Raw genomic sequence first — 14,386 nt, 5'->3', positions numbered from 1 at the left:
TTTTACCCCGTTAGTATTTTTGTCAGGCTAGGTAAAGCTGAGTGGTACTGTGTAACAAAGGGAAGTACTTTTTTACGGGCGGATTTGTTTCTCTGTTGAGGGGCTGTTTGCCCGTCGGCGAATTTTACCGCAGAAAGGTAATTTCTATCTTTCTACAAGGCGAAGCCTGAGCGCTTCTCATTAAACTGGCATTATTTCACCAGTTTGCTACTGGAAACTGGTCCCTCACAAATAGACGGCACAAAGTATCTATCGACGGCATCTCCTCGGATTGGAAATATGTATCTTCTGGCGTTCCACAAGGCTCAATAATCGGTCCAATTTTGTTTATTATCTACATTAATGATATTGGATCAGACCTATCTCCTGAAACTTTATTACCCCTCTATGCCGATGATGCAAAATGCAGCAGAGCTATACGAAGTCAATTAGACCGGGACATACTGCAACAAGAAGTATCTACCTTATATCTATGGAGTGAGAGTTTAACACTAAGAAATGTAAACATCTCTGCATCACGAGCAAAAGAAAGAGATTGGAAACCTCATACAGCCTTGGAACCGAGCGTATCCCATTGTCATCAGAAGAAAAAGACTTAGGAGTGTTGATAAGTCACAATCTATCCTGGCATAACCATATCATGGCCAAAGTAAACACCGCTAATAAAGTCCTACGTTTGATCAAGAGAACTTGTGGTACTTGTACCCAACCCCATGTACTGCTCAAACTATACATTCATTTAGTCAGACCACTCGTTGAATTTGCCTCCTAGGTCTGGTCGCCACACCAGCAGTTTTTGCTTGACTTAATCAGGAAAGGGTTCAGCGAAGAGCCACTAAACTGATCATAAAGGACAGACCTTATCGAGAGAGACTTCGGAAACTGAATCTTCTTTCCTTGGCCTCAAGGAGGCTCTTTATGGACATAGTTTTCCTTCACAGATTGATATTACAGTATTTTGCTACTGTCAGTAATTATAAACTGTGTCACGTTTGTAACTGATGATTTCACTTTCGCGAAATTGAACGCATTACAAAATTGGGCCTATATGATTTGGATCTGTCTTATTATCTTGTGTCTGCTGACAGTTCCACATGTAAATTTAACCTCAGACACACTAATTACCAGTTTAAAATTGGATATGCAAGAACTAATGTTTTAAAATTTTCTTTCTTCTTTAGAATAGTAAAGTCATGGAACTCTCTGCCTCTACGTTTAAGAAAAACTGAATCTTTAGACGATTTTAAAGATTGCCTGAAATCCTTTCTACACATGAAGGATATTTGTACATTTTCTTAATTTATTTTTATTGCCCCCGCAGGGATTTCGCCCAGAGGCGAAATCCCGAGGAGGCACCCTAGTAACTCGCGCGTATATTAAGGACAGTACTTACAGTTCAAATATACAGTCAGTATACTAGAAAAAATCTCGATTTGCTCGAACTGGGGCCACGAGGAATCGGTAGGTAATGATGACGTTTCTATTGTTTGCGCCCGCAAGTACGAAATGGTTAGGATAACGTAAAGACAGAAAATCCAGAAGGGACCGCTCAGGTAGATTTTGTGACATTTATTGTGCTCTCATACTTCGATACTCTTTTGCGTTACGCAGTGACATTCTGTGGAGCAGTTGTTTTGAAAGTTATGGACCAAAAGACACTCGTTAAGCGCAGGGGAGGTTATAACGTGCGTTTAACTGTGTAGATATATAAACACTTGGAGAGTTTGCCAGTCACGAGTTCACAAATCTTTGATTTATATTGGAAACCTTGCCAGACACTCTTTCTCTCTCTTTGACCGGAATAAGACTCAGCCCCAAACAAGCAAGACGAGTGAACAACGGCTAGCTTATCACTGGCAGATTGATAGACATTTAAAGAAATTCGCCGACCATCAAATTCTGTGCTGACTCAGTATTCCCTGCTCAGAGATGTCCTTCCGTTATGAAGTTTCAAATAAAACTAGAATGCGCCGGCGTGGATCGATCAAACGTCCTTTTAATTTCTAAGGCTTACTTTCCGGCAAATAAAATGAACTGAATGTAAAAAGGGAAAGAGCAATAGCGAAAAATTCAACTTCTAATTAAATCTTTTCTTATGGTTTAGAATAAACTATTCTCGAAAATGAGAATGTTTTGATCAAAGTTGTGTAAATCGAGCTGAAACTGCGCATAGAACCTTGCGTTTCCTGTATTTATCTCACCTATTGTATGGAATATGTGTGAAAATCTGCATTATGAATCGGTATATTTCAAAGAGCTACAAAACCAGCAAGAATACTATTGACCGACAATATACAGAACGGGGGCAGCTGTAGTGTCAACTATTACTAGTTACTAGTTTAATTGCCCCCGCATGGATTTCGCCCAGAGGGCGAAATCCCGAGGAGGCACTCTGGTAACTCGCGCGTATATTAAGGAAAGTACTTACAGTTGAAATATACAGTCATACAGTCAATACAGAAAAAATCTCGATTTGCTTGAACAGGGGCCGCGAGGAATCGGTAGGTAATGATGACGTTTCTATTGTTTGCGCCCGCAAGTACGAAATGGTTAGGATGACGTAAAGACAGAACATCCCCAAGGAACCGCTTAGGTAGATTTTGTGACATTTATTGTGCAGTCATACTTCGACACTCTTTTGCGTTACGTGCTATCAGTGACATTCTGTGGAGCAGTTGTTTCAGTGAAAGTTATGGACCAAAATTTTAACGACACTCGTTAAGCGCAGAAGAAGTTATAAGGTGCGTATAACTGTGTGTATATAAACACTTGGAGAGTTTGCCAAACACGAGTTCACAAATCTTTCATTGGAAACCTTGCCAGACACTCTTTCTCTCTCTTTGATCGGAATAAGACTCAGCCCCAAACAAGCAAGACGAGTGAACAACAGCTAGCTTCTCACTAGCAGAACGATGGACGCTTACAGAAATTCGCCGACAATCAAATTCTGTGCTGACTTATTTCCTGCTCACAGATATCCTTCCGCTATAAAGTTTAAAATAAGACTAGAATGCGCGAGTGTGAATTGATGAAACGTCCTTTTAATTTCTAAGGCTTCCTTTCCGGCAAATAAAATGAACTGAATGTAAAAAGTGAAAGAGAAATAGCGAAAAATTCAACTTCTCATTAAATCAGCCTTTTCTTATGGTTTAGAGTAAACTATTCTCGAAACTAAGAATGTTTTGATCAAAACTGTGTAAATCGACCGGGAAATCGACCTGAAACTGTGCATGGAACCCTGCGTTTCCTGTATTTATCTCACCTATTGTATGGAATATGTGTGAAAATCTCTGAAATCTTCCTTATGAATCGGTATCTTTCAAAGAGCTACACAACGAGCAAGAATGCTATTGACCGACAATATACAGAGCGGGGGCAGCTGTAGTGTCAACTATTACTAGTTGTATTCTAGTTTAATATTTTACGTGATTGCCACTTGTCTAGGTATTTATAATTTTTTCTTTTAGTTGTTTTTTATTTCTTATTTATTGTGAATTTAGGTAGCCCTTCAGTGAGGGAAGTTGTTTCCTGTTTAGGGCTTTCCGGTGAATACTAAGTGTGTATTTTGTGTTGGCAGACTATTATTTATTTTAAATTCAGTACACTGTGGATATATGGCCGGTAACCGGTCAAGGTTTCCAAAACACTAAATGACCGGCAGTCCTATATTCTTAGCAGATTTCATGCGCAGAATAGTTGCTATTGGTTTGTAGGTAGTTGCTACTGCAAAATTGTGAAGATTTTTCTGTTAAAACAAGATAGAGTATTCGTCTGAAATACTTGGTAGGTATGGGGGCTTTTCCTCCATAAAAATATTCGTATGCGTGACACGGTGGTTACGCAATCTTCGTGCCGCGTAGAGGCTCTGAAGATCAGATAACTTCCTTTGCGATTAAATGCAGGAGTCGTGTGTTGCCCGCCGCCAATTTGTAAACCAAGTTTAGGGAGGAGCCGGGGAAATTGAGCTAAAAAGTAGGGAGGATCGGGGAGAAATTGACTGAGAGAGATGATCCCCTCCTTTTGGTCACTATTACTGTAGACTGTTCACAGTCCTCTATTTTTCCGTAAGATCATCGAGATCGAGCGCTTTGCGTTAAGGGCAAACCAGAAATTGCTCTCTTCAAACTGTAAATTATAAATGATCCTGAGAGAATATTCAGTGTGTTAAGGATTTCCCTGCTCTACTGTTAGCTCTATACAAGAGAGGAAGGGCGATTCTTTTTTAATTTCGGTTTCGCTGACACAGCTTTCGCAGAAATCTCGCTGTAGTTGTTTTCGTCGACAAAAGGAATAGCAAAATCGCTCTCCGCGGGATGTTACTAAAACGGGGAGCGGGGAGCGGGGAACGGGATACGGAAGTCTGGGAACGAGTTGTCAGCGGTAACCTCCACAAAAATCGAAAATGGCGGTCCAAAAAACGAGAGAGAGAAAGAAGAAGACAAAGAAAGGAATTCGTGCCTTGGTTGAAATCAGGTGGGGGCAAAATTGCAAATCAGACTCACATTTTAGGTTTACGTTTTGAGCAGGTGGTATGTTTTTTCGATATTCAACCTGTTTCATTACCACGGGACGAAAAAACGGATTTACCGAACGTCAAAGGTGAAGTCAAACGCGCGATAAAGGCCACCTTTGCACACCTTTGTACAACTTTGACGCGCGACAAATGTTTACCTTTGCCCGCGGTCAAAGGCGCGTCTTCAGGCGATAAAGGCCGTTTTTGTCACGCCTTTAACCCCTACCTTTGACGCGCGTCAAAGGTATATTTCATTAGCATTTGTACCCCTATCAAAGGCGTCGTCAAATATGTCTGAGATTCAGGCCAAAGGTGTGACAAAAGCGCGGCAAAGTTATGTCTGTGATTAAAGTCAAAGGCTTGTGAAAAGTGTCGTCAAAAGTGTCTGAGCCTCAGGTCAAATGTGTGACAAAGTTGTCGTCAAATGCGTGTGAGATTTAAGTCAAAGGTTTAACAAAGGCGTTGCCAAATATGTTTGTTTTTTTTTCCTCCCCTCGCATCGCGCCTCTCACTCGTCTCGCGCTTCGCGTGAATTCCTCGTTCTCCTCGCGTTTCGAGCGAATGCCGCGTTATTGCCTCGCTAGTCATAAGCGCTTGATATACAAGCTAGAATCCAACTCGAGATTTTCAGTCAAATTCAATTGCGAACTGGATACCGTTTAAAAAGGTGGGCAGATAAGAGATTGAGTTCTTAATCTTGTACTTTATTGTCCTAAAACCTCACTAGATGATTAGAAAGCTGAATAATTCCGATTAAAACTTTTTTAAACGCATAAAAATGTTTTTTTAAAACATTTTCACGATTTATTGTCTAAAGTACTCAATGCAGTTTGTCAATGGACAATCATAATGACTGCCGCAAATTTTTGAAGCACTATAAATGTTCCACATTCACGCTGTTGTCACGGACGGCAACCTGCAAAACAGTTTAAAACACTCTTTCACGAAAGCCAGTGCTAAAATCATGGTAAGTAAGAAATGTTCTTGATCAGGAGCCTATCTGTCTTGATGTTATCTTTGCGAAGATTTTCATTCTAGAGTGCTTTTGACTCTTGATGTAAGTGAAAGACAAACGCCATGTATCTAACTTCAATCTTCCTCTGTCGTGTGCTTTTTTTTCCCACTGGAGACTTATCACTTTGCCTTGCTTCTTTTATCTGTGAAATAATTGTAAAAAAATATAAAAATTTGAGATAAAAAGTTCAGTCATAGTGTTTTAAATAAATTTTTTGGCCCCACTCCCTTTTTACTATCGCTCCTTTTCTTCAGAAAATCCCCCTTTCTCTTTACCTTTATCAAAACTTAAAGACCCTGTTAAAAATGTGTAGCGAACCTAATGCTTTTGAATGGAAACATTGCATTTCGTGTACATGTATTGTCATTAAGTTCGTCACCTGTGAAATTTGACGTTTGAATCGAGCCTTATTATCACATAATAAAGTCCAGGAAAATTCAATCAAAATTTCCCTCTATGCCCAAAGCTTAAAATTAAACTAAAGAAACACTTTATATTATACCTAGCCTGCATAACAAGCGTTTCCAATCGAGTTATTGCGCGAGTTAGCCCCTCCCGGCCCCTCCTTCCTCTTTTTTGCCCTCTTGCACAAAACTCGCGCGGAAAAGCTTGCTACGCGGCTATTTTTCTACCTTTTTAACCCCCAAAGTTATTGTCCAGTAACAATAATGAAGGGACAGCTCGGTATGTTTGAATGATTGTTATTAAATGTTGAAACATACCCACTGTAGTGGTAAAAAAATCATTGGAATATTTTAAAAATTAATTATGCAGTATGAGCCCCATTACGTATAGAACCCAGGAAATCAATAGAAAGAGATACTCACGTTCGCAAAACATCCGAAGTCTTCAAATAATCACACCTCTTTGTTTGATAAACTGCACTGAATCCTGTTCAAATAAGCTTATGTACTTGCTTCAGTAATATGCCCATCAAAGTCTGGTACAGACATTTTTATTGAAGTACACTGTCAATGAAAAAAGATATATGTAAGTCTTATATTATTTCATTACCTGAGTAGTTCTCGCAGATAAATATAAACTGTTAGAAAAACCAGAGTTGGTTAATCTTTTTGTTAGTAGGTTCTCGCATGAAGTTTTGAGTTGAATTGCATTGTGAAATATAAGCCAGGCATTACTTTTGCAGAAATGCATTAACCCTATTAAGAAAAAGGGCTTGATCTAATGTAAACTCTACTGTGATACAGAAAGATTTTTATAGTTTACTGAACCAGATTTGACGATCCGAAAAGCTCCCAAGCACGATATACACGCCTGTTCGGAGTTGGTTTCTGTAAGCTTAACATAGTAAAACAACTATGAAGTTTGAAGAAGAACTATTGCATGCACACATAGAAAAGAATGACACGTACCTTTTGAACAAGTTTGTAGTCTAAACTCTATCAGAGATAAGGGCGAAAATATTTGTTAAAAAAAAGCTGGACTGCTTCGTACAAAAAAGCAGCTTTTGTTTTCTTCAGATCTGCGTAGTTTGTTTGTTTGCGCGGGCGGAGAGAGTTTGCAGCCGCGACAATTTCGCGCCAAAAACAGGGTGACTTGCTTGGGTTCAGTCTTCCATCGTCCAGTTGTTGAGTCATTGTTTTGCGTCGCTATCATTTATTCATCGTATATTAATCGATCAAGGGGAAAATGATCCACTCAAGATAAGACAAAAACAAAACTCACTTAATTCACCTCGAAAAAGTACATATTCCAGAACATTTTCAAAAATAATTATAAACACCAATTACAATGATTACCAGCCTGTGTTCGGTATTGTCGTATAAATATCTTTAAAACAGTATTTAAATACAGCTTTTTAATTTCCTTTCTTAAAATCAGTTTCGACATAAGTGTTTGTAGAAGTAATTCATTGCATATTTTCTCTCACCTTTGACACCATTCAAAAGTGTTGTAAAAGTGTAGCGGTCGTATTTGACTTCATTTTTGACTAGTATCAAAGGTGTGGTCACAGCCACTACTCTTTTGACTTTATCTTTGACGTGCGTCAAAGGTAAAGTCAAAGTTACCAGCATATTTGACAACGCCTTTGATAAGGGTTAAAGGAATAGCAAAGCATTGATGCATTTGACTTGATCTTTGACGCACGTCAAAGGAGAAGTCAAAGTTGTTACCAATTTGACTTCACCTTTACCGAGGTCAAAGGAGTAAGCAAGTTATATATTTGGCGACATCTTTGACGCGCGTCAAAGGTGACGTCAAAGCCAATACCATATTTGATTTAACTTTTGACGCGTGTCAAAAGTGTCGTAAATCCAATTTTTCGTCCCGTGTACTTCGGCGGAGCGCGAAGTAAAGGTTTCGCGACGCTCAGGAATGTATCAAAGTTACAATTTTTTGACAAGATTGGGCATGCAAAGTCTGTAGGTTTTCGGTTTTATTCGGCTATTTGACGAAGTGAGAGCCGAATTAATTCGAGATACCTCGAGATCACTTCGATTTCTTTGATTTATTCTTTAACTTTTTCGAGGAAGAAAGAATTATTATTTTGGCTTTCCCGGGGTTTGAACCGACTCACCTGTGTGACCCGTCAGACCAGAGGGGATTCTAAGTTGAGGGATTAGCCGATTGCGCTACTGCGACCCAAGGTAGTTTGAGATATGACAAGACGCTACGGAGCTAGCGTACACTTCGGCGTCGTGGTTGTGGAACTAATTAATTGTAAATGCGGAGGAACAGTAAGAAATCAAATATGGTAAGAGTAAGGTGTGAAATTATGGGATTTGTCAGGATATTCTGAAAAGAGCAACATCCAAGAGGCCTACTTGCCAAAACTAGCATTTCAGGACAAATTGTCTCCGTGATATTAGCCCAGTTATGCTCTGATGACTCCATACAAATCCTTCTAAAAAACAATTCTCTATTTTTCTTAGTCACATCAGGCTTCAAAAACAGCATAGCAGTCTCATGTACTGGTTAAAGATATGTAAGGCATGGGTAAGGTGTCACGTTACGTTGAGCATGGAATTGGCTAAAACTCAAAGTCACGAGTTCGAATGTTTTGAGGATAATTATTCACTGACTATCAGCACGCAGGGATGTCGGATTAACACAAGGAAGTTTAACACCAAGGGAACATAGCCTTTACAGAGCTTTAAAACACAGCATCCGCCAACACAAACTTGACTTGAACTTTGAGTAAAACTACACAGCCTCTGCCAATAATAACAAACTCTCACTTGAACTTCAGATATCTTACGGCTTCCGCGAACACAGAACACAGAACACAGAACACAGAACCTGAAAATCGACCTTCGTCACACTTGACTAAAAACACAGCAGTCCAGCTCGTGGGAAAAAAACTTAGTTCGTCAAAAGAACTCGCTTGAAACTTGTATACCGTTCGACATAAGGTTCTAGAAAATACTAAACAGGCGAATAGTAGTAGCTTTTCGACATATTTTATGATTTCAGTAATGATGCAAATCTGCTGACTCATGCTGAAATGTAAACATGCCCTAATTAATTATTCATGGCTAATCCAAAAACGTAGAGAACGTTCGAGAAAGTCACGCAACGCATGAAAGCAATTTTACTACGTAACACTCAACAAAGACAAGATGTCTTTGTGCAGCATTTTGCATCTTTAAATTCATCATAAAACAGTTCGAAAGGAGGGCTCACTCGTGAAATGTTTTTCAACACTCGAAGTGATCTCAAGATATCACGAAGTGGTTGAAACAAGCCAAAAAGTCACGAACTTGCACGCCCAATCTTGTCCCGAAACTAGTGCATCATTTCATAACTATTTTTCATATCCCAAACTACCTTGGGTCGCAGTAGCGCAATCGGCTAATCCCTCAACTTAGAGTCTCCTCTGAACTGACGGGCACACAGGTGAGTCGGTTCAAACCCCGGGAGGGCCAAAATAGTAATTCTTTCTTCCTCGAAAAAGTTAAAGAATAAAGCAAAGAAATCGAAGTGATCTCGAGATATCTCGGACTAATCCGGCTCTCACTTCGTCAAATAGCCGAATAGAGCCGAAAACCTACAGACTTTGCTTGCCCAATCTTGTCAAAAAATTGCAACTTTGATACATTCCTGAGCGTCGCGAATCCTTTACTTCGCGCTCCGCCGAAGTAAAAAATAGTTATGAAATTATGCACTAGTTTAGGGACAAGATTGGGCGTGCAAGTTCGTGACTTTTCGGCTTGTTTCAACTATTTCACGAAATGAGACCGGACTACTTCGTGATATCTTGAGATCACTTCGAGTTTAGTCTTTAATTACTCGAGGAATAAATAGAGGATATTTCGTGGCCGCGCAGAGACACGAAATTTCTCTTCGAGTGTTGAAAAACATTTCACGAGTGAGCCCTCCTCTCGAATTGTTTTATGATGAATTTAAAGTTACAAAATCCTGCAAAAAGACATTTTGTCTTTGTTGAGTGTTCCGATGTAAAATTGACTCACCTGTGTGACCCGTCAGATCAGAGGGGATTCTAAGTTGAGGGATTAGCCGATTGCGCTACTGCGACTTAAGGTAGTTTGAGATAGGAAAAATAGTTATGAAATTATGCACTAGTTTAGGGACAAGATTGGGCGTGCAAGTTCGTGACTTTTCGGCTTGTTTCAACTATTTCACGAAATGAGACCGGACTACTTCGTGATATCTTGAGATCCCTTCGAGTTTAGTCTTTAATTACTCGAGGAATAAATAGAGGATATTTCGTGGCCGCGCAGAGACACGAAATTTCTCTTCGAGTGTTGAAAAACATTTCACGAGTGAGCCCTCCTTTCGAATTGTTTTATGATGAATTTAAAGTTACAAAATCCTGCAAAAAGACATTTTGTCTTTGTTGAGTGTTCCGAAGTAAAATTGCTTTCATGCGTTGCGTGACTTTCTCGAACGTTCTCTACGTTTTTGGATTAGCCATGAATAATTAATTAGGGCATGTTTACATTTCAGCACGCGTCAGCAGATTTGCATCAGTTACTGAAATCATAAAATACGTCGAAAAGCTACTACTATTCGCCTGCTGTTTAGTATTTTCTAGAACCTTATGTCAAACGGTATAAAAGTTCCAAGCGAGTTCTTTTGAAGAACTAAGTTTTTTCCCACGAGCTGGACTGCTTTGTTTAGACTAGCCTGCGTAGCATGGCGGTTTTGGTTGGGCGCGCTAAGTAATAAAGGCGGGCGAGGGCAGAGAAACCGCGAGGAGATTGGGGCGGAAGCAACTTGAAAAACCGCCTGCACGGACGGGCGGCTTTTTTGAGTCGGTCCGTAGGCCAGCGTACGGATCGTTCCGATTGGTTCGGAATGTTCGCCTGTCAATCAAATATTTTGGTAATCTCCCATGGGAGAGTTTCGAGAGACTGAACAAATCATCTCCGCGAAACAAAATCAAAATATCAAAGAAGCGTTGACCGGAGCGTCGTCGATCTTGAATATTTGACGGGAAAACAGGGCAATTGTATTGAAGCCTAAACAGGAAATGGCCATTTACAGTCTTCTTCAAAGGAGAGATGTCATGGAAATTTTGTCATTGATCTTTTCTGTCTTTGCTATGGCCAAAGAAGAAATATCCTTATCGAAAACCTGTATGATCACAATTTCCCCTCTAAAAAGTACTATCGACGACCAGATATCTGAAATGTTGTCGCTGAGCTGTACAGCAATGGACCTTATGACAGAAACAGTAAATTTCGGTGCTTCGAGAAAGTTCACCTCAATTTTCTCTATTACTCGGTGTTAGAGAATAACGTACTCCAGCGAAATATATCGAACGGTGTCCGCGATTGTGGTCGATGAATCGCATACAGTAGAAGAAAGACGCACAGCGTAATTCTCCATACTTTTTTGCTTGGTGTAGCTTAAGTTTAAGCTACAACTCAAATCTCAAAATCGCGCTATACGTAAAAATACAACATCCTGCAAACAACACTTAAAAAGCCGGGCCCAGCGTCAAAACATTCATGGACAAAGAAACTACAAACCAAGGCTCCTTGGTTTGTAGTTGTCCAGATCCAGGCATTTTAGTCGGAAAAGACCAAAGAAACTAAAATATTTATTTAGCCGTAATAAAAAGCTTTAGGCTTTAAGAGTGGTCAAATAAATTAGTACTTTACAACTGCATCTGAGATCAACAAATTCTAATTAGCAACATTAACATTAACCACAGGGAATAATTACTCAATACGGATGAAACAAACCAACTTCGTGACCTCTAAATAAATGTAAGACTTAGTGCAGAAAAAAAAAAGATCTTCTCAGTCAAGTTTAGAACGCAGTGTTGTCACCTATGCGCGAGATAGCCACAAAGAAAAAAACCTGTGTTTGTTCAAGCAAACTCCAATTCCGGCCAAGGTCACGTTTTACACTACATCACGAGCTTTTGTGTCGTGTTTAGGCTGTCAACACTTTATTTCTGATTGGCTGGGAAAACTGAAACCAAAAAAGTTGTCAACAGGATGTCAAAATGAGTTGAAGGGGGCGGCAGTTGAAAAGGCCACGAATCCGGGCAGGCGGTTTTTATTTTTCTCGCGGCTTCGCCGCTCGTTCTCGCGCGCTTCGCGCGCGAATTTCGCCGCTCCCGCGCCCGGCTCGACAAAACCGCCATGTTACGCAGGCTATGTTTAGACAAGTGTGACGAAGGTCGATTTTCAGGTATTGTGTTTACAAGTTCGCGGAAACCGTAAGATATCTGAAGTTCAAGTGAGAGTTTGTTATTATTGGTAGAGGCTGTTTAGTTTTACTCAAAGTTCAAGTCAAGTTTGTGTTGGTGGATGCTGTGTTTTAAAGCTCTGTAAAGGCTATGCTCCTTTGGTGTTAAACTTCCTTGTGTTAATCCGACATCCCTGCGTGCTGATAGTCAGTGAATAATTATCCTCAAAACATTCGAACTCGTGACTTTGAGTTTTAGCCAATTCCATGCTCAACGTAATTGACTCCTTACCCATGCCTTTCATATCTTTAATCAGTACATGAGACTGCTATGCTGTTTTTAAAGCCTGATGTGACTAAGAAAAATAGAGAATTGTTTTCTTAGAAGGATTTGTATGGAGTCATCAGAGCATAACTGGGCTATAAATATCTCAGAGACAATTTGTCCCGAAATGCTAGTTTTTGGCAAGTAGGCCTCTTGGATGTTGCTCTTTTCAGAATATCCTGACAAATCCCATAATTTCACAAATTAACACCTTACTCTTACCATATTTGATTTCTTACTATTCCTCCGCATTTACAGTTAATTAGTTCCACAAGCACGAAGCCGAAGTGTACGCTCCGTAGCGTCTTGTTTACAATAATAAGATAAGGTCTTAGGTCTTAGTTTTCGAGACACCTGGCACACTCGCATTACTCCTGGATTACTCCGTTTACTTTAGACCGTCGCTTATTGTTTATCCCCCTGAATGTTCTTTTTCCCTCTCAGACAAACTCTTGGAGAGTAAAGGTTTTATCCAAGCCCATTTTGGCATTATATGCCCTGTTTTGAGAATGCTTGGTAAATAACTCGCAGGCATTGTAATGAGAAATAAACGTGGAATTTATTAATGCATGTACATACAGTGTTCTCGCGTTCTGTGCTTGAGTCAAACTTTGTACAGCTATTAGTATTTAAAACTAACGGCTAAAACTTGTTTTTTACAATTTTTTTAATAACTGGGAAAGCTTGTTGTTGTTGTTAGTGTTATATTAAAGTCATTGAGTGATGAGTTATGAATCGTTTAAGGTCAGGGTTTGGCATTGAAAGCAGGGTTAAGCACTGACTTCAAGAAGGTGGTGGACAAAACACTGACCCCCATTCCATGAACTACACCCAATGACTACCGTAAAATTGACTAAGTGATTAGGGGTAGGAAACTGAGTGAATCAGGTTCCATTTAGGGTCCTTATACTGGGAAAACTGACCTAAAACTTCATTCACTCAGTTTCCTAACCCTAATCACTAAACTTCAGCGGTGTAGTCCATTTTAGGGTATGTCCATGAAGTGTGGGTCAGTGTTTTGTCCACCACCCTTCAAGAAGTGTTTATTCAGGTTTGCCACTATACTATATTATTACACTATATTACTGTATGTACCAGTATTTGTTTAAAGCAGATAGTAGCAGTTAATCCGAGATATTTGAAGTTTTCCACTTGACTCATGACTCATCGACTCAATTATTTAATTGCCTCTATAATTTCAACTCCTTGACCCATAACGTGGCCTAATTTTAAACTGGCATTTTCTTGGCCTTTACTAGAAACGCCAAAGCTCATTTAGTGCATGTTATTTTCTAATATAAACACAACAAATTGTACTGTCAGTCCTCTACCATACCCCCTCCTGAATGCTTAGGCCAATATTACATAGTACAAGGCTAAAGAGAGTGAGAGACATACTAGAAATGCCGCACTGACTACTGCCAACATATAGCATGATTTGTACCAATACCTTTTTGTGCCAAGGAAGTGGTACATTCATGGTTGTCTTGTTGTAGTCCTCTAAGGAGAGGGAGGCTGAATAGAGGATTTACAGTAAAAGGTCTAAAGGGAATTGTTGCCAGTTCACTCTCTATGGAGATGAAAGGGTTTGAGCCAATTATTCAGTTTTCCCCTTATAACCTAGTTATGGTCAAAAGATACAAATATCAAAGTCAATTTGAAATGTCATTCTGAATATAAAATGGATGTAAAAGCAAATTCTAATCATTTTTTTAAAGATACTCCTTTATTGTGAAGGATTTTGGTAGAGATCTCTTGACTATCACAATTTGCTGGCATAGGGTTCTATTATCAACCCGTTATCGCTTGATATAAAGAAATGAACTGGCCCCCTTTTTGCTAAAGAGTAATGTATATGAAGGGAACTATACAATATCATAAGAGTATTTAGGCGGCCACTTACGAATTT

At 39.6% G+C, this 14,386-nt stretch overlaps 1 long non-coding RNA gene across 1 annotated transcript in view; it reads right to left on the bottom strand.

The window, feature by feature from the left end:
* LOC140941007 (uncharacterized) overlaps positions 1–14,386 on the bottom strand; it is a 54,969-nt gene that overhangs the window by 28,382 nt on the left and 12,201 nt on the right. The gene's annotated exons all lie outside the window — the stretch shown is intronic.

This window comes from Porites lutea, chromosome 1 (assembly GCF_958299795.1).
Source record: "Porites lutea chromosome 1, jaPorLute2.1, whole genome shotgun sequence".
NCBI classification, from domain to species: Eukaryota; Metazoa; Cnidaria; class Anthozoa; order Scleractinia; family Poritidae; genus Porites; species Porites lutea.
The sequence above is the reverse complement of the archived record's forward strand: the minus strand, read 5'-3'. Positions and strand labels throughout refer to the sequence as shown.